Genomic DNA, 21,454 nt, shown 5'->3' on the forward strand with positions numbered 1-21,454 from the left:
TTGTTTTTAATTTTACAAAAAGTAAATGTATTCAACATTTACAATAAAAAAATAAATATAATATAATATAATATACAATACATATTCAACATAATAAGTCTTAACGAGTTGAAATTGTTCAGCATATAAAGTATAAACGTATTTGTTTTGTTCAACATAAATATTTTGAACATATTCAATTTGTTCAATTTTATTTTTTTATACGATGATATTATGTTAGACAATCAGAGTTGGGTTAAACTTGAAATAGAAATTGCTATGGAAGTTGAATCAGTAACTAAATCAAAAGAAGATAGGAAAAACATACCAATGTGAGAATAAAAGGTGTGAATCAAGGATGAGAATGATAAATTTTCAACACTGACAATGCACCGACGAAACAACAACGAGACAATGGCAAAGATGGAGATCAGAAACGACGATAATATACTGGCAAGCCAACGGTAAAACGACAGTGACGATGAAATTCTGAAACAACGAGAATGCACTAGCCGAACGAAACTCTCTGTCGACGTTAGAGATCTTCAACACTGACGATGAAGATCTATCTGAAGATAGAGATATTTGGGTGTGGTCGTGATGTGTATTCAAATACACAAGTGGTGTGTTACCTCATGACTAGAAATGTAAAGTTAAGGTATGAACTAAAATATTTTAAACTCTAAAAATTATTATGTGTGTGTACTAAGTAATGGTGTGTACTTAGAGGATTAATGGTGTGTAAATAGAATTAACCTAACAAAAATTAGTGCGGGTTATGTGGTTATTTTCATGATAAATTATACTTTGTCCCCTTTATTTTTGATCATTTTCTTACTTTGGCTCTTAAAGTTTGTTTGTTTGTTTGTTTGTTTGTTTGTTTGTTTTTATTTTATTTTTATTTTTTTCACTTTGACCCTTCTTGTTTTAAGTTTTTTTCTAATTTACTTCTAAAACTGACTTCTGTTAAAAGTTAGACAAAACATGATACATTGACAGTCACGTGGTATAAAAATATTTTATTATATATAGCTTACATTTCTAACACATTCAAATCTCAATATCATAATATAATTTTTATAATATGGGACAATTATCGTGATATTTTCTGTCTAATTTTAAATATAAATTAAATTTAAAAGTAAATTAGGAAAAGCTTAAAACATGAATGGTTAAAATAAAATAAAATAAAAATTTTAAAGCCAAAGTGAGAAAGTGATCAAAAATAAAAGGACAAAGTGTGATTTACCTTTTTTTTCAAATGAGTAATATGCACATAAACCAAACCACAATGGGATAAAAGTAATTTATCTTTTTTTCATTTTTTTTTTCTGAGCCAATAAATTTTTTTTTAATGATCTGGAAATTGAATTCTTATCAAATAAATATACAAACAATTAACACAAAATCTCACCAGTACACAAATTATACCAAAAAATATAAAAAATCATAAATTGAGAAATAGTTTCTTGTAATTATAAATTGATCCTTTTCTTCTGAACCGCAATCCACTATTTCTTGTTACATTTATATATTTTTTTAGAGAAAAGTTAGGGATCATGAAATTTTTTTCATGAAAATGATCATGAAAGAATTATGATCATTGGATTACCTTGATTAATGTGTGGTGCTTTATTCTAAGTGTAATCCAAAGGTCACAAACCTTTCATGATTATTTTCATGAAAGGTTTTTCATGATACCTAGCATAACTGATTTTTTTATGATACATTTTATCTCCACTCAAAATCCAAAATATGTATATAAATTATACCCACATTACATTCTAATTGACACTACCTAAACCTTAACTTTAATTTGGCTTTTATACTAACCTCTCTCTCTATCAAACCACAATGCATTCTCATTTTCAGTATTTTACACTACTCTCTCTCTCTCTCTCTCTCTCTCAAACCTCATAGAGCATTCCAACCTCAACACGCTTCAATAACGGCACCCCCATAGCAGGCAATGCTGACCTACAATTCCTATGCAGAACTTCATAGAATGCAAGCATATACCTATCAAACCAACCACAATTTTTACCAACATAAAACCTTGTCTTTCCCCGAACATGAACCGCGCCAGTGACCTTTGCCTCTTCCATATCAGATATCTCTTCCTCAAGCCCTGAAGTAACCGACGGTGCATAGTCAGAGCCATTCTGTATATGTGCCTGCAATCTATCAATAACTTGACTCACAAAATCGTCTCCTTCAAGATCAAGAGAATCATCATAACCATATTGAACCACACATCTGTATACCCCTTTAAGGCCTAGTTTGCTGACAACGATTCTTTCGTGTGGCACAACTCTGGGAACCAACAAGTATCGAAAGGTCGTGAAAATAGTAACCTTGTGAAGAGATTTCATGTTCTTAATGTAATGCCCGAGAATTGGGGTCAAACCGTCTTGAATGATGGTGTAGAAGAAGCAAACTCCAGGAACTCTTTGGACTTTGGGATCGGATAATAGCATTCTTAGTTGGTCTCTGTCTATCTTGTGGGATAGCTCATACTGGATCTTTCTGTGCTTCCATAGAACCAACCGAACATGATGAAAGCAAGGATGAAAGAAATGGCAAATGGAATCCATCCACCTTGTGGGATTTTTGTGGAAACTGCACTCACGTAAACACCTTCCATCACAAAATATACAATGAAGTAAAGAGCAACCAACACCGGTGGAGTTCGCCAAATCATGATCATGACTAATGTCAATAGTATTGTGGTGATGAGCATAACAAGGCTAACAACAACACCTGTAAATAATGTTTTAACGATCAGTAGATGCATTAAATTTGCATAATAAGAAAGCCAAATAACATAAAAATAAGAAAAAAGAAGCTGCATAACAGAACAGAACAAACGGCAAGCAGTAAACGTGTTTGATTGTGTTTTTTAAAAATTTAAAAAAAAAAAATTTGAAAGACACATTTGGCGAACTATTTTTGAAAAACATTATGATAAACTAGAAAGTAAATTTTCAGATGTTCGATTAAAAAAGAAAAAAAGATTCAAGGTTAATTAGTTTATCATACCAAAAGCATTTCCGATATCCTTTCCATCACCGAAAATGAGAATGACAGCAACACAAAGTATCATGAGGATGTAATTGATTTCCGGGCAGTAAACCTCGCCTTCTTTCTTGGAGGATGTGTGCACCACCTTGACTCGAGGGAAATAATCGAGCATGACAGATTGCTTGATAATGGAAAAGGTGGCCGATATCAGTGACTGACTTGCAACAATTGCTGCCAACGTGGCAACAATGAACATAGGCCAGTAAATTGTTTTTGGTACAAACTTGTAGAACCCGTCATCGTGATTATTTGGGTTTTTGATCAGGTATGCTGTTTGTCCCGCATATGTCAGAACCAACGATGGGTATATAGTAAATAGAAAGGCTAGCTGGTAGGATAGAATGCGTTAGAAAACCGCTGCATAATATCAGAGAAATGGAAATTCATGAGATAGTGAGCTAAATACGACACCTGAATGGATTTCCGATTGAAATGACCAAGATCAGCAAACAGTGCTTCCGAACCTAAAAAAAGTGAAATTTCACATTAATGAATCAAGCGAGTCTAGAACACCCTACTCGCCTAACCAATAGATTCTTCCACCATGACCAACTAAGCAATTGAACCCAACCTTCTAAAACAAATATGAAAAGAAAAAAAAAAAAAAAACATTTTCTGAACAATGGGCAACAACAACCAAGAAATCAAGAAAATGATATTCAAACGAAAAAAAATTAAGTACTATAACAAATTTGAATTTTCAAATCAAAATTCCCAGATAAATCAGATTCGGGTGATCTCTTATTGGATTTATCATAATCAGCACGGGTTCAGGGTCAGATTTTTATAATTGGGACGGATTCGAAATACGCCAAATCCAATCCAAATCCAATTCGTTAACAAACCTAGTAAAGACCTTCATAACTACATATACAAGCCAAAACACAGAAAACTTTAAGCACCAATTCTTTCTTGTTACTTGTAAAATCATTATATCTAAACCACTATAAAATTGATCATCTTCCTCAATCTTTCTGCAATGAAGTACCTTAATCATGGCTTTCAAACATTATTTTAAAATTTTAACACTTGCATTTAGCACTGCTATTCAAGTTATAGGCTAGAGGAATATGCTTTCCAGAGAAGTTTGTGGAAAGAACAGTAGTGTCATTTGTTAAGAACCACAACGTAATAGACCAGAAATAGGAGGCTGACCAGTGATGCAAAGGACGGTGCCAACAAGCAATAGCCAGCCTTCCTTTCCATTTCTCAAAAAAAAAACTGACGATGTAGTGCGGTGATATCGCCTTGAATATGCTCGGGTAATGACGAATAATGCTATAAATTCCTATAAGAGGAGTAGTGACGGTCCATGCGCCCATAATGGGAGAGAAAATGAAACTCACTCGTGAGGTACCGTACTTCTGCAGCAGGAACAGAACAATAAGAACTACTGCAGACAGGACTTCAACTAAGGCTGCAAATTGAAAACCAAGAAATCTGTGAACACATAAACGAACTGAACTCTATAAAAATGAAAAAAGTTTGAGTTGCTAGTATGATCTCTTCCATCTATCATGCTTTTTATGTATTATATCTGTTCTCAAGTGCTTATATCAAGTATTTCAATGGAGAAAACTCAAGTTCACAGAGAAATAGTTTCAGTCCTTCACCAACACAAGTTTCCAAGGTCGACAATGGGTTTACTTATCTGTTTGTTTTGATACTAGAAAAGTGGGTTTTAATGTTGATTTTACCAATTTACCATTTAGTTAGGGACCATATGATATGCTTAACTGCAAAAAGTAGACAGAATGTAACAAAAGGACTAAATTAAATCAATTTGGAAAGTTAGGGGGCCTATTTGAATGAAAAAATAGATTAGAGGCTTAATTGAAAAAATACACAATGTTAAAGGGCTTTTGATTTCAAGAAAATGACACCTTGAAAAGATGTCATAGTCATTGAACCTTAACGACAATCAAATATTAGGAACTAGCTAAAGTTACAGAACTCCATGTCAATACTTACATTTGCTGACAGAAGGAAAAGGTGCTCTTATGCCGTCCATTGCTGATAACACTGGAACAATTTTGATAAAAGATAGAAGATTGTTATGAACAATTAAACACAAAAACTGCTGCCCAAAAAAAAAAAAAAGAGTTAAGGATAGTTGAATGGTAACAAACCTGAGATTGCAGGTGTAAGTATCCCATCATCGATTAGCATGAACATGCCTAGCATTGCAATGAAAAGCAACACTCTTCTCGCGACCACACTTTTTTCGAAAAAAATACCCAGCCTACTTCGCTTTTCAGAGCTTGAGTTCAAAGCTACAAGTTTGGAAGAAAGAATTCCAATATCCAAATTCTTACAAAGTAATGCATATAAAGCAAATGTTCCACCTGTAATAAATCATTATCCAGAATTTGAGAAATCAGGCAAGCAGATGCATATGGATGCAAGTGACATGTGGAAAGATTGTTCTTACAAATCAAGAAGAAAATTTAATATATTGAGCAAACAAGAATTTTAATTTTAGTTTTAAATTTAGTCATAATAAGAGAATTAAATGTATCGCGCAAACAAGCTTTTTGTTTTGATAAGTATATCGACCATATAGGACTTTTAGTATCATCTCATAGCCATTGTCGAAGAACAACTTGGTTATAAAACATGCAAGATTTATTGATCATATTCTTTCCTCTGAATAGAACTTTTGAGTCCAGAAGCTTCCACATATCAAATTCACTTCATAAGGACAAGTTTAATCTAAATCTGAGTTTATAACATTGAATGTGGGTAACAAATTTCCTAATAAGAGAATACGGGCGGCTCAAGAATGAAATGTAAGGACAATGTTGTCAAAAGCACCACGCAATTGCTATATTGAGAGGGTCCCCACCCTCCTTCGCACATATGAAAGTCTTCACAACCAATAAGAATACTTCATCAACCAAAACGATACACTGAACTGAAGGAACAGAAAAATTGTTGCATGAATAATAAATTTCGAAGCTGTTGAATGTAAAAAAAACTACATCTTACTCCACCTACCACTACCACCTACTCCACCTACTACACACCTACCTACTCTACTCTTCTATATATAGGAATCATTGTAAACATATTCAAATCAATCAATAATACATCAATAGATACATTATTCTCTGTATTTCTCTCTTTATACATTGAATTTAATATGGTATCAGAGCGAGGTCGAGAACCTAGTAATTCCGCTTCACCGGCGAGCAACAGCCTCGCCTTGGCCGCCCGCCGAACCTCTACACATACATTCACTCCGCTGCCACAAATTATTTGATCTTCTTGTTGCTGCTGCTAACAAATTCCATGGCAGAACTTCACCTTCAAGATCAGAGCATCATCACCATCATCCATCTTGAACAACCCCGGGTCGGACCTCCGATCTCACTCCAGCGGAGTTCCGCCGCAATTATCCAACGGAGGTTTTGCGTCCGCAGGATTGTTTGATCGAACGGATCAGAATTGCTCAACCTATGTTTCAGCACCATCGCCGGAAAAACAATGGAAACCCTAACCTTAGCCGGAAGCCGGCGGTTCGGCCGGAGCAGAAGAAGAACAAGCCGTTGGCATCGAGTAGATCGGCGAGTTTGGATGATCTGAGAAAGAGTCACAACCACAACAACTACCATCACAATAATCTCGTGATGGGACCGGTGATGATTTTGAGGAGAGACGAGTCTCTCGGTTCGAAGATCAACGGTCATCGTCAGCCGGCGAAGAAGGCAAGCGACGTTCTAATCGTACCGAAGCAGATCCAAATCGGCGATCTCAAATCGGTCTCCGGCGATGTATACGCCGGATTGGCGATCTCGCTATCTCCGTCGCCGAGATCTCTACCTCTGCCTTCGTTCTTCAACAAAAAGAAACAACAAAGGATTATTGTACTTGCAGGGAGTCCTGTCAAATACGACAAGAAGGTATTGGAAATAATTGGAAGGAAGTTAAAAAAAAAAAAAAAAAAAAAAGTGGCTCTTGATATTGTTAGTTTTGGTGAAGAAGATGATGGGAAATCTCTGTATAACACAGAATTGAATATCAGCTAGCCATTACTTTCTCCATAGCTGAAAAGGGTTACCTCCTATTGTACCCATAATAGCCCCCTTGGTCTTGGACTCTCTCTCTCTCTCTCTCTCTCTCCTATCATACACAGATAAACACATTGTTTTATTATCACTTCCTCTCACTCTCTCATAAAATAATACTCCACCTCTCATGGACCCGACAGACCCCTGACTCATTATTATGCTCTCTACTCTCACCTTCTCTCTCTCTCTCCACTTTATCACATGGATTTGTCCCTCTCTTTCCTCCGTTTGATTTCAAAATCAATTACTTTTATTTAATTTTTTCAAATCACTTTTAATCTTTTTTTAAATACCCACTCTCCAATAATATATCTTTTGCAGGGGCACTAACCTCAACTTTATTTTGAAACAATCACACTAATTTTTTCATATAATCCATCTATAAATATTTTTTATCTATTTTCTTTATCCCTTGTTTTCTTTCATTTTATTTTTTATTCTTAAACAAAACACTACCAAAACACAAAAAAAAAAAAAAAAAAAAAAAAACACTTTACAAACTTATCATTTCTTCATGTCGGGGATCAACCCCGATCACAATTTTACACCAAAAAAAAAAATAAATAAATAAACAAAAAAAAAACAAACAAACAAACAAACAAACAAAACCCAAACAACCACATCCACAGGCAGGATTTTTCTTCTCTACTCTGCCGCCGGTCTCTTCTTCTTGCCTCCGTCCTGAGCAGCCGTTGACGGTGTTGCCTCCGTGTTTCCCACGCCGCCGAGTCCGTTCACTCCCCCTTGCTCCTCCACCGCAGCATATGGTGGACCTCCAAATCGGAACATAACGGTGGCCTTCCGCTTCAGCTCCTTGTTTTCCGCTTTTAGCACGCATATCTCTGCTCGCGCATCCTTATACATGCGCTGGAGCAGAGCCAGTTGGGCGTTTAACTGCTGCACCTCATTTGTCCTACTCTGCAGCCGGTGTGACAAGTTTGTGACTGCAGTCATCGTCTCCACACATGACTTCAATGTATACTGATTGGCCTCAATATCTGATTGCGCTGCCATTCTTTGCTCCACAGACTGCATAGGAAAAGTCAATGGAGCAAACTCAGGGGCGCTTGGTTGAGGTTCAAGGGCAACTGCACCAGTTTTCTCTCTTGTGGACTCGTTGAGGTCTGGAAAGAGAGTGAGCAGACCACAGGATGAAGAGGCCATGTTTTGGGTTGCTAAGTGTTTCAGCGAAGCAGCGATTTCAGACTGGTAATGTCCGAAAGGGTTTGTTCAGATGTTTCAGACTCGTTTGGTTTGCACAGCCTCCGCATCGGTTTATAAAGACAATGACGCAGAGGACGATACGCACTCTGTCGATCACGTGCATCGCCGCGTGTCTGGCGCGACTTTTGATGGCTCGCCGCTCGATGATTTCTGTCGGGCACGGCTTTTGATGCAGTGGGCGTGCCTTTTGAGGGCGCGACTTTTGAGGGCTCGATATATATATCCATGTCTATATATTTGGGCAGCCTATATACACAATCATACAGTGTATTCTACATCGGTCCGACATGACCCCATAAACTGTCCCGACATTGATTCCGGTTAGCTTCTCCAACGGTCCGGCATGACCCCATAAACTGTCCCGACTTTGATTCCGGTTAGCTTCTACAACGGTCCGGCATGACCCCATAAATTGTCCCGACATTGATTCCGGTTAGCTCCTACAACGGTCTGACACAACCATACAGTGTCTTCACCAACGGTCTGACACGAGCATACAGTGTCTTCTATCCTCTTTTATTTTATGTATTAGTCTATTTTCTTGTTTTGTTACTATCTCCAAACTCAAACTCAAGTTGGTTAGTTCCTATCCCCCTTGAGTTTGAGGGGGGCTGTTGAATGTAAAAAAAACTACATCTTACTCCACCTACCACTACCACCTACTACCACCTACTCCACCTACTACACACCTACCTACTCTACTCTTCTATATATAGGAATCATTGTAAACATATATAGAAGAGTAGAGTAGGTAGGTGTGTAGTAGGTGGAGTAAGTGGTAGTAGGTGGTAGTGGTAGGTGGAGTAAGATGTAGTTTTTTTTACATTCAACAGCTCCCCTCAAACTCAAGGGGGATAGGAACTAACCAACTTGAGTTTGGAGAGAGTAACAAAACAAGAAAATAGACTAATACATGAAATAAAAGAGGATAGGAGACACTGTATGGTCGTGTCAGACCGTTGGTGAAGACACTGTATGGTTGTGTCAGACCGTTGTAGGAGCTAACCGGAATCTTCTATATATAGGAATCATTGTAAACATATTCAAATCAATCAATAATACATCAATAGATACATTATTCTCTGTATTTCTCTCTTTATACATTGAATTTAATAGAAGCCTCCTAAAAAATTGTCTTATAGCTGTCGTCAAAATTAAAGCAGAATAAAAACACTCAAATAGGAAGTTCTTTACCTCTGATCTTGCAATGGCATTGGCAACATGCAAATTATTTTCATTATTTTCTAAGAGTAGCTTTTTAAACCAAGTTTTTCGTACAATAAGGTACTAGATATAGTATTTAAAATTTATACGTTACATATAGAAGGATGAAAGTCCATCATATCGCTCTTCGAACGTGATTTGAAGTATCAATCTTGGTAACAAAATTATTTCCAATAAGGCTCATTTTGCCCAATTCACTATGCAAAAATCATGGCAAAAATTAGGTTTCACGCTTTGATCCCACAAGAAACAGAAATTTATTGATAGTGATGCAAAAAAAAAAAAAAAAACTCTTATCATTCTATCATATACCAAACGGTTCGTGGAAAAGCCAAAAAAACACATCTCCAAATAATCTTGCCCCTTAAATCTCTTGAGCCAAAAAAAAAAACATTGATGGGATTTGCAAATAGGCCAATCTTTTCTCCTACAAATGATAAAGCAGAAGCATGTTAAATAGGAAAAATGTAATCATACTTTTGGCATCACCCCAACAGTTACCACGAAAGCCATTCAAAAGCATCCTTAAAGCATATTACCCATGTTTGCCTAATTGCGGGTCATGCCTCAAACATAATTCTAGGTCACTTTTGTCTAGTAGAAATGGACAAGATTTGTTAGCACACAGAAGTTGAAGGAGAAAGTATTTCCAAGAAAAGAACCATTTGGATCAAGTGGCCAAACACAAAATTCAACCAAATCGGAAAATGATAAAAAGAAAAACATGTCGTAATAACAAGCAATAATAACAATTCTCACGACAAAGAAATGAAAAAAAGGGTGTAGTTAAAGGAACACATCAAAATTGTCCTCCCACAATTTAATTTTGGAATTGTTACATCATACTTAAAACAAGGCAGCCAAATAATAAAAAAAGAAAAAAAAGAAAATTATAAATGAAAGAGACTACTGACTAGTTGAAAGAAAGGATAAACTATATTGACAAAGAAAGAATTGACTCAAATTCATGACAAAGTGCAAGATAAACGGTATATGTCACATAAAAGCAAAACATATAGAAGGCCAAATTTTGGAAGCAAAAAGGGAATCCTTGCCACAATGTTAGATATTAGAATAAACATAAAAACCACAATGAATCATTTAAATTATTTTATACCTTCACCCTGATCATCGGCTCTGAGAGCTATGCAAGCATACTTGACGACCCCAATTAGACTGAGGGTCCAAAACATGATGCTGTAAATACCCAAGTAATCATCTTCAATTGGAGATTTCAGTTGCATTGAAGGATAAACATACAGTGGGGAAGTCACAAGCCCTCCAAAAACAACTCCTAATGTCTTGTAAGCAAGTTTTAGAGTTCCCTGATCCAACATAAGAGATTTTACTCACAACTTCAAATTATAAAAATTCTCAAAAATTAAAACTAAAACTTCATATTAAGAAGAAAAACAAAAAAGATAAGAGACAGAATTGAAGTTAGAGTAGTAAATAATTTCAAATATTTCTAAATGAACTATTAAACATAAATGTAACGACTTCAAATTAACAAATTTGGGAAACCCCAACTGGATCATGTATAAAAAAAACCAAAAAAAAAAAAAATTGAAAAATGAAAATTATAGTGAGACATAGGACTAGAATGACAATGGTCTAACATTCTATTTGTTTTTGGATTTGTTGTGGGAAAAGACAAAAAGAATGTAAACTAAATAATTGTTCTTTGTTTGATTATCAGGGAAAACAACAAATAGATATGACAAAAGTTAGTAAAATAATAATAATTAATTGTAAATTTTATTTGATAAAAAATTCTAATTTTGAAAAAAACAAATAGAATTTAGGGTATAACTGGCCATATAACTACTATCAGTGTATTTTGAGAAAACCCAAAAACTAGAACATCAACACCTTTATAATAGTATAGAGAGATAGATAGATAGATGTATTATATTACTATAAAGCACACAATAATTCAGAAATTTTGTGATGCTTTTTTGTTTTAGCCAAAATACCTTTACAATTGGTAATAACAGAAAAAACTCCACATCCATCCAGTAAATATTAAACACTTTTGTAATTCAATCCTCATTTGTTAAATTGTCAAAAAATAATGTATAATTACAAAAAAAAAAAAAAAAAATTGTGACATTTTTTTGTTACACTAATAATTTAATAATTTATTTTTAAAATCATATTTACCGTTACCTTTTCTGATCTGATTAAATAACTATCAATATCCCATCCATGGTTTTGAAAACCAGACCGGATCGGCCGGTTCGACTGGTTGAACGGTTGGGGTTCCAGTTCGGATATACCCCTAAACCGTGTCAACCTAAAAACCGACTTATTTAGAGAAAACCGAAAAAATAGACTATTGGACCGCCGAACTGGGTGACCCGTAACGGGTCAAACAAATCGGCCAGGTTAAAGAAATTAAAAATTTTGAATTGTTTTGATATTTTCTAATTATTTTTTCATTCTTTCTTCTCTTTCTTTCTTTCTTTATTATTACATATATCTATATATATAATATAAGAAAGTTTTAATTATAAACTCTCTTTCAAGAGTCTTCTCTTATGAGAAATCTCATTGAGAGCTTAAAATTATTGTGAAAGTCTCCACTTATTTATAAGAAAAAAAATTCTTCCAAAAAATTTATGTGAGATTTTATTAAATTTATTGGAGAGAGACTTGAAATTTTGATATCCCTTCAAAATTTTCACTCTTCTTTCAATCAAATTATTTGAATTAAAATCATATGGATGGAATGTAAACATAAATTTCAGAACATGAAACTTCATGTTTCGGATCATCTACCATGTATATCATCAAGAAAACAAGACTAAAACGACATACCTGAATCCATCGATGAACGGTTAAACGGAAGCGTCTGATTGTCAATAAAACCTTGATATTGACTATGTTATTGCCTTCTAATCCTTTCCCCTTTGGTACCTTATGTTTCTCCTTGAGAGGATTTAGAAAAACAAAACAGTGTTCTTATCTTTTACCTTGGGAAGGAATAGGGACCATAACCTTTTAAAGGTTGTAATTGGTTTTCATAACTGAAAGGTAATGAAAACCAATAAATTAACCATTATTGGTTTAAAACTGAAAGGTAATAAAAACCAATAAATTAACCATTATTGGTTTTAAAACTGAAAGGTAATGAAAACCAATAAATTAACCATTATTGGTTTTAAAACTGAAAGGTAATGAAAACCAATAAGTTAACCATTATTGGTTTTAAAACTGAAAGGTAATGAAAACCAACTTTAACCAATATGTTTTAATTTCTATTTCTGCCCCTCATAGAAATAGAAATTATACAGCTAGTATCTACACATTAGGTCCATAACACATATACCCTTAAGCCTATTAACTAAATTGAATCACTTAAATTGTAGGCTTCTTATAAATGATAACACCACATTTAATTATGTGGTCCCATTGAGACATTATCTAACAATCTCCCACTGGACCACATATGTATCTTGAAAAATGTGCTTAACTTTAGTGAGCTCAGAAATTTGTTATCATAACTTGAGGGTATCCAAACAATCTTGTCCATTAACTATATTAATATAGGATCAAAGCGGTCTTCGTTACATCAATCGTAACTCGACCCACCAATGGTCACGTATACAAATATAGCTAAATGACATAAATCAATCATGGATGCGTAGCATGGAAATTACATGTGGTGTGATCCATACATGCCTATGTCCAACTGGTCCTACTTAACTTTATTGAGATCAATACTTCACAATACGTAACAGAGCGTAATAAACTGAATACTTCATTTCTGCAGAAATTAATCTAATTACATAGATAAAACTCAAGGCTGACATAAAACAGTAATATAAATACAAACTCCCACTAAACCAGAATGTTCTCAAATAAAACAACACCCATATGAGCAGTGTGCTCATGAAAGACCTTGGGTGGTAGTTTCTTCGTAAGTGGATCCACTATCATGGAGTTTGTCCCAATGTGCTCTATGAAAATCTGTCCACTCTGCACTCTTTCTTTTACAACTAGGAACTTGATATCAATATGCTTTGATTTTGTCGAGCTCCTGTTGTTATTGGAATATAAAACTGCAGACTTATTGTCACAATATATCTTAAGTGGTCTTTCAGTGCCTTCCAAAATACGCAACCCAGTGACAAAATTCCGCAGCCATATCCCTTGGTTTGATGCCTCATAACATGCTACAAACTCTGCAGCCATGGTGGATGAAGCTATGAGCGTCTGCTTTGCAGACCTCCAAGAAATTGCTTCGCCAGCTAACAGATAAATATAGCCTGATGTGGATTTCCTACTGTCTTGGCATCCAGCAAAATCGGAGTCGGAATATCCAATGACCTCTAACTTATCCGATCTCCTATATGTGAGCATATATTCCTTTGTTCTCTGTAAATATCGCATAACACGCTTGACTGCTTTCCAATGATCCATGCCAGGATTACTTAAATATCTGCCTAACATGCCAACTATAAACGCAATATCCGGACGCGTACATACTTGAGCATACATTAGACTCCCTACAGCTGAGGCATAAGGAATCTTCTGCATTTCTTGAATTTCAAGACTGTTCTTCGGGCATTGGCTGAGACTACACTTGTCTCCCTTAGCAATCGGGGTTTCACCTGATTTACAATTTTGCATGCCAAATCTAATGAGTATTTTTTCGATATAGCTCCTTTGTGATAATCCCAGAATACCCCGAGAACGATCTCGGAGTATTTCGATTCCTAATACAAAGGAAGCATCACCAAGATCTTTCATTTCAAAATTCTTAGATAGAAATCTCTTGGTGTCATGCAATAAGTTTATATCGTTTGTGGCAAGCAATATGTCGTCAACATATAAAACCAAAAATATGTGTTTACTCCCACTGAACTTGTGATACACACATTCATCAGCAACATTAGTTTCAAAACCATACGAAGTGAGAATTTGATGAAATTTGAAGTACCACTGACGAGAAGCTTGTTTGAGTCCATAGATGGATTTAGTCAATTTGCAAACCATATTCTTTGGGTCTCCTGACACAAAGTTTTCTGGCTGCACCATATAAATTGTTTCTTTAATGTCACCATTAAGAAAAGCTGTTTTGACATCCATCTGATGCAACTCAAGATCAAAATATGCAACAAGCGCCATAATTGTCCTAAAAGAATCTTTCGAAGAAACTGGAGAGAAAGTTTCTTTAAAGTCAATTCCTTCTTTTTGAGTAAAGCCTTTGGCTACAAGACGTGCCTTATACCTCTCCACATTACCATTTGAATCTCTTTTGGTTTTAAATATCCATTTACAACCTACGGGCTTCGCACCAACTGGTAATGAGACAAGTTCCCAAACTTTATTGTCTTGCATAGACTTATATTCTTCATTCATGGCTTCTATCCACTTATGAGAGTTGGAACTTTCCATGGCTTGACGAAAGTTGATTGGATCATCTTTCGACATTCCATTTTCTACCTCATGTTCCTGGAGATATACAATATAATCATCTGAAAATGCAAATCTCCTTTCTCTGGTGGATCGCCTTAATGGCACAGATTCTTGAGGTTGAGGTTGTAGAGTTTGTTCCTCAGGAACAATTACCTCATCTTGAATGGGGGTTTGAACTATATTATCTTGAACAACATTGTCTAGTTGAGGATTCGAAATTACTTCTCGAGCAATGACAGGTATAGGAAACTGTGATTGGTCAAAAGTAGTAGTAGGAAGTGGGATTACTCCTGCTTCCTCCTCAAAGACAATGTCTCTAACTGGATTTCTCCTCCCAAACTCGACATCCTCAAAAAATGTTGCAATTCCCGTCTCAAATATTGACCTATTTGTGGGATCATAAAACTTGTAACCCCGTGATCGTTCGGCATAGCCAATAAAGTAGCTGCTAATGGTTTTAGAGTCTAATTTTCGTTCATGAGGTTTATAAGGACTCGCCTCAACAGGACACCCCCACACATGCAAATGTTTTAGACTACCCAAAGCTCATAAGGTGTTTTTGCAGCTGCTTTAGTTGGCACCCGATTTAAGATATAAGTTGCTGTCTTTAGAGCCTCACCCCAGAGGGACTCTGGTAAAGTAGAATGACTGATCATACTTCTTACCATATCCTTAAGAGTCCGATTTCGTCTCTCAGATACACCATTCATGCTAGGTGATCCTGGCATGGTGTATTGTGGGACGATTTCACATTCCTCCAGGTATTTTGCAAACGGTCCTGGACGTTCTTCACCTGATCCATCATATCTGCCATAGTATTCACCACCACGGTCAGACCTGACACTTTTAATCCGTTTGTTGAGTTGTAACTCAACTTCGGCTTTAAATTTTTTGAATACGTCCAAAGACTGTGATTTCTCATGGATAAGAAATAGATACCCATATCTGGAATAGTCGTCTATGAATGTGATAAAATATTGTTGACCATTCCAAGACGCCATAGGGAATGGGCCACAAATGTCCGTATGAATTAGTTATAAGACATCTGTAGTCCTATGGGCACCATATTTCTTTATTTTGGTCTGTTTTCCCTTGATACACTCAACACAGACATCAAAATCTGAAAAATCAAGAGAGTCCAAAATTCCATCAGACACAAGGCGCTCAACTCTAGATTTAGAGATGTGACCTAGGCGTTTGTGCCATAATGAGGCTGAATTTTTCTTAGTTAATTTACGTTTTGTACCTCGTGATTCCACGTGCAAGGTTACATTATAAGATGCAATAGTTTCGAGCAAATATAGATTATCAAACACATTAAGTAAACCAGTACCAATAACATTGGAATTAATAGACATACTAAACTTCATATTTCCAAAAGAACAATAATATCCCAATTTGTCCAATACAGAAACAGAAATTAAATTCCGTCTAAAGGACGGTACAACAAAAGTGTCTAATAAATCCAAATAATAACCAGTTTGCAGTAATAATCTAAAGTGCGCTATTGCCTGCACTTCTATTGACTTGCCATCACCCACAAAGATGTATCTTTCAGCATCAGTTGACTTTCAGTAGTTCAGGCAACCCTGCATAGAAACACATATGTGAGTAGTAGCACCAGAATCTACCCACCAAGTGTTTCTTGGTACTGAAGCTAAATTTATTTCAGAACAGACCAAAACATGAAATGGACCTTTCTTTATACGCCAGGCGACGTATTTGGCACAATCCTTCTTTCTGTGTCCGGGCTTGCCACAAAAGAAACAACCATCCTGCGTTTTCTGTTTCTTTGGTTCCGGACCCTGAGGAATAGCAACTTCCTTTCCCTTATGCGTTCTTTTGCCCGTATGCTTGGAGGTGCTTGCTAGATGAGCACTTTCAGTCCTTTCTTGCTTCAATCTCTCTTCCTCTTGCACACAAAATGAAATGAGCTCATTGAGAGTCCATTTCTCCTTCTGGCAGTTATAACTGACCTTAAATTGGTTAAATTGTGCAGGAAGAGAGATGAGAACTAAATGCACGAGCAAATCATCAGATAGGTCGAGCTTTAGTGCCTTAAGTTTTAAACAAGATGAGACATTTCCGTGATGTACTCGCGAACATTACCCTTGCCTTTGTACTTTATTGAAATCAAGCTTGCTAAAAGCGTGCTTGTTTCAGCCTTATCGTTTTTAGCAAAACGCTTTTGAATTTCTAAAAGAAACTCACCGGCAACTGTAACATCCTCTGTTATTACACCCCGAAAAACTTCTGGAATCCCACGCTTCATGATCACAAGACTTAGCCTGTTAGAGCGATCCCACTTTTCAAAGTACACAGTTTCCTCATGAGTACTTTGTGCAGTGAGAGCATTCGGTTTTGGCATCCTTAATGCCAAGTCTATGTCCATGCAGCCGAGAACAATCAATATGTTCTCTTTCCAGTCCTTAAAGTTTGTTCCATTTAACATTGGAACATTGTTCATGTTGGCAGAGATTGAAGTAGTCGACATTAAAGCTGAATCGAAAAGAAAATAAAAGGAATAAACAATTATACTCACATTAAGTTACCAAACAGATAATCTCTAAATAAATTAATTTAATGACAACATCTCAAGATACCTAGCACAACATTAATACCAACCCTTTGGGTAGTGATATTAACTGTAAGTGGTATTCTTGTTGTAATGATCAAACATTGACAAGAAGTTATGTCAAATAACAAATCTATCTTTTGATGGATTTATTATTCACATTAGGTTTCCTTGACAATTGGCACATGTTTATCACCACAAAATGTGTGTGTAATTCTGCCAAGTCTTAATCATGTCTTTGGACCGATAAATACCCGCATGAGATACATAGACATGAATTTCAAAACATTCCATATAAAACAATCTAGACAAGAGATCACTTTTGTGACACCTTGTTTGAATTGACTTATATTTAGAACATTAGAAAATTAAATTTCCGTAGACGTTGTATGAAATTACATTAAATTTAAAGATTTCTAAATTTGTGACCCCGTATATATTATATAATCTGCAGCAATTCCAAGTATATATATACATATATAAAAAAAAACTGCCCACCGAATCATTTTACAATTCCAGAAAACAGATTGCCATTTTCACAGAACAAAATAGGAAAAAACAGAATTTACATCCATAAGAAAATTCAGAATCTGATTCCAGGAAACTAAATAGAATGAATAAAGGATATCAATTCTGACAATACACATGATATAACCGCTCTGATACCACAATATGTTTTAATTTCTATTTCTGCCCCTCATAGAAATAGAAATTATACAACTAGTATCTACACATTAGGTCCATAACACCTATACCCTTAAGCCTATTAACTAAATTGAATCACTTAAATTGTAGGCTTCTTATAAATGATAACACCACATTTAATTATGTGGTCCCATTGAGACATTATCTAACATGGAATATTAAATATTTGGTTTCTTCTTCCAAAATTAAAATTAATAATATTTTAAAATATATTATTATATTTTTTATTAAAAAAATATTAGAAAAAATATTTAAGATAATTTAATTTTTTTAATTTATAATTTTATTACTTATGAGCAATGCTACGTGCCACTAAATGTGGTGCTCTAAAGCACCACTAAGTTGGCATACACTCAAAAAAAAAAAAACCAAAAAAAAAAAAAACAAGGCACAGCAACACTGTGACAGTGCATTAGTGCGGGTCTCAAGCATTTTTCAACCCGTAAAGGAATTTGTCTACTCGATCACTTTTTGGATTCGTTCACCGGTTCTCTTTTTTAAATATTGATCCCATTAATGTAATTTTTTTACATTGATGAAATAGTGGACGAGTTAGATTATCCATATAGGTTGCGCGACTGGTTAAGAGCACCCTCCAGTCCAATATAAATTGGAGAGAAGTACAAAATTTTGAGACACGCATACGTACCTTGTCCCCTGCAGGTGGGATTGGAGGAGGAGGAGGAGGAGAAGCGGCGGAATCAAACACCACCAAAGCGACGTCGTCCGACCGAGTGGCGACCGAGTCAAGGATTCTGGGTTGCCGATCTATCTCACATTCCACAACTAACACTTCTCTCTTCATTGCTCTCTCTCTCTGTCTCTCTCTCTCTTAGAGAGAGAATGGAACAGAAGGCGTATTCGATTTGTCAGGTGGGATTGTGGAATTTGTTTTTATAGAACAAAAGAAGGAAAAATCTTTTTGAATTTAATTTTTTTTAAATTGAGTTTTTTATTTTTTATATATTTTTTTAATTTTAATAAATATTTTTAAAATTTTAAATAATTTTTTAATTTTTTAGATACACCTTACTTAAATTTATTTAAATAAAAAAATATTTTAAAAAATTAATACATACAGAAAAATATAAAAAATGTATTAAATTTTTATATTTTTTGTATTATTGGTATTTAGTGAATTTTTTTTTAAAACAAATTCACAAATATTATATTTTGTAAGTATATTTACGTTAGATGTGTTTAAAAATTTAAAAAAAAAATGTTTAAAATATTTTTAAAATTTTGTGAAAATAAAAAAATATGAAAAATGAAAAAGTAAAATTTTTTAAAAAGTGGATTCTAAAAATCAAAACCAAATGTTAGAAACATATTAATTATATAGAATGGAATATATCTATCTATCTATCTATATATTATATAAGTAAAAGGGGATTTTTAATCCATAAAACCTCTAAAAACTCTAAGTTTTTAATTTAAATTTCATAATTTTTTGATTTTTAAAAGTTAAAAAATCTTTTATTAGTTAGTTTTATTCCTGAAAATAAATAAATAAATAAAAATTATTATCTTTTGATTTATAACTTTCAAATAAAAATTATATCAAATTTAAAAAAGATGAAAAATATATTAATCCATTTCAAAATTTAAATTTGCAGGTGACTAAATATGGAAAGTAATATATTAATTTAAATTTAAAATTGACACAATATAAATTTAAAATTCTAATGATCTTTCCCATGATTTATAAGTTTTAAATACAAATTTAAGATTATCATAATTAACTCATAATTTTGTATTAAGGAGAAATAAGAGTGACGTTGAGATTATTTATATATTTATATATTTTACAAAAGAATGCTTTTAAGAAGAGATATTATAAAAGTTTTAAAATCTCATACAAAATTCTTATACTAATATAATTACAAAACGTTGTCATCTTATTAAAACTAAAAGTTGTAATTCTTTATTTTATGTTTTTTTTTTATTTTGTTTAATTTTTGTTAATATAAATATGATTGATCTATAAATTAATTTTATATTTTTAAAATAAAATTTTAAATTTAGATTCTTCCTTAAATTATGTTACCAGAATAAGATCAATATTCATTTTTAATATATTCATTTTTTATTAAATTATAAAATTAAATTAAATTATTTTTTAAATTATGTTACAAGAACTACAATGAGATTAATATTCACATGTGTCATAACAATATGTCATAATATTATTAGTCTAAAAGTAATATGTTATTAAATACACGTATTCAAAATATTAATCGCTATTAAAAGTTCATATTTTTATTTTTTGTCATTTTTAGTTTTAAATTTTTTTAAAAAAATTGTATTCTTCTAAACTACAAGGACTTAAACAATAAATTTTTTTAATACAAATATTTTTTTTAACAAAAGGCAAAATATTAAGCAAATAAATGATTTTTTTAATAATTGCCAAACATAATGGATTTTTTTTTTTATCTCAATTGTCAATTAAACAAATTAAAATAATAAAAAAAATATTTTTTTTTAGTTTAAATAGTTAAAAAGTGACTTTTACTAAAATCAAATAGAAACAAATATTTTTTTTCTAAGGCAAATTCCACCAACGGTTCTTATAGTTTGGGATCTAAGTCATTTTGGTCACTAACTTTTTAATTGTGTTACATTTGATCTTAAATTTTAAATTTTGTTCCAAATAAAAACAATTGAAAATATTGTTACTCCATTTCAAGGATAAAATCGTTAATTTGATAAAATATAAACTAGTTTGATAAAAATAAATGTCAAAAAAATTATTTTTGAATTTTAAAAAATTATTTCTACTCACCAAAGATAAAATTATATAAATATGATAAATCTTTTACATTTTTAGTTTTTTTACCAAATTAATTTTTAGTATGTGTTTGGATGGTGATCATATAATGTGTGGTTATTTTTGTTGATATTTTTGAATAATTATCATATAATAGATGGTTGTATTTGTTATTAATAGATATTTTTTTGTGGTTATTATGTAATATATGGTTATTAGGTTTTTAATATATAATCGATATGTTTAATATATGAAATATTTTTAGTTTTTGATTTTTTTGATTTAATGTATTGGTTTAATATTAACATCAAAATTGTCATCGTGTTTGACTTTTGAAAAAAAAATTATTTATACGAAATATCAAAAAAATTCTTTCTACCCTCCCAAAAGATAAAATTATAC

General features: G+C 33.4%; 1 pseudogene across 1 annotated transcript; it reads right to left on the bottom strand.

The window, feature by feature from the left end:
* Positions 1-1,859: 1,859 nt before the first annotated feature.
* Positions 1,860-19,087, bottom strand: LOC145802213 (putative potassium transporter 17; annotated as a pseudogene). The gene is made up of 8 exons (XR_014344543.1): positions 18,932-19,087; positions 10,696-10,903; positions 5,190-5,405; positions 5,032-5,082; positions 4,216-4,477; positions 3,472-3,524; positions 3,019-3,388; positions 1,860-2,739 (listed from the first exon to the last, which is right to left on the bottom strand). The product of XR_014344543.1 is annotated as a putative potassium transporter 17 (transcript).
* Positions 19,088-21,454: the final 2,367 nt, after the last annotated feature.

The sequence above is a fragment of the Camellia sinensis genome, chromosome 11 (assembly GCF_055761805.1).
Source record: "Camellia sinensis isolate YWXY chromosome 11, ASM5576180v1, whole genome shotgun sequence".
NCBI classification, from domain to species: Eukaryota; Viridiplantae; Streptophyta; class Magnoliopsida; order Ericales; family Theaceae; genus Camellia; species Camellia sinensis.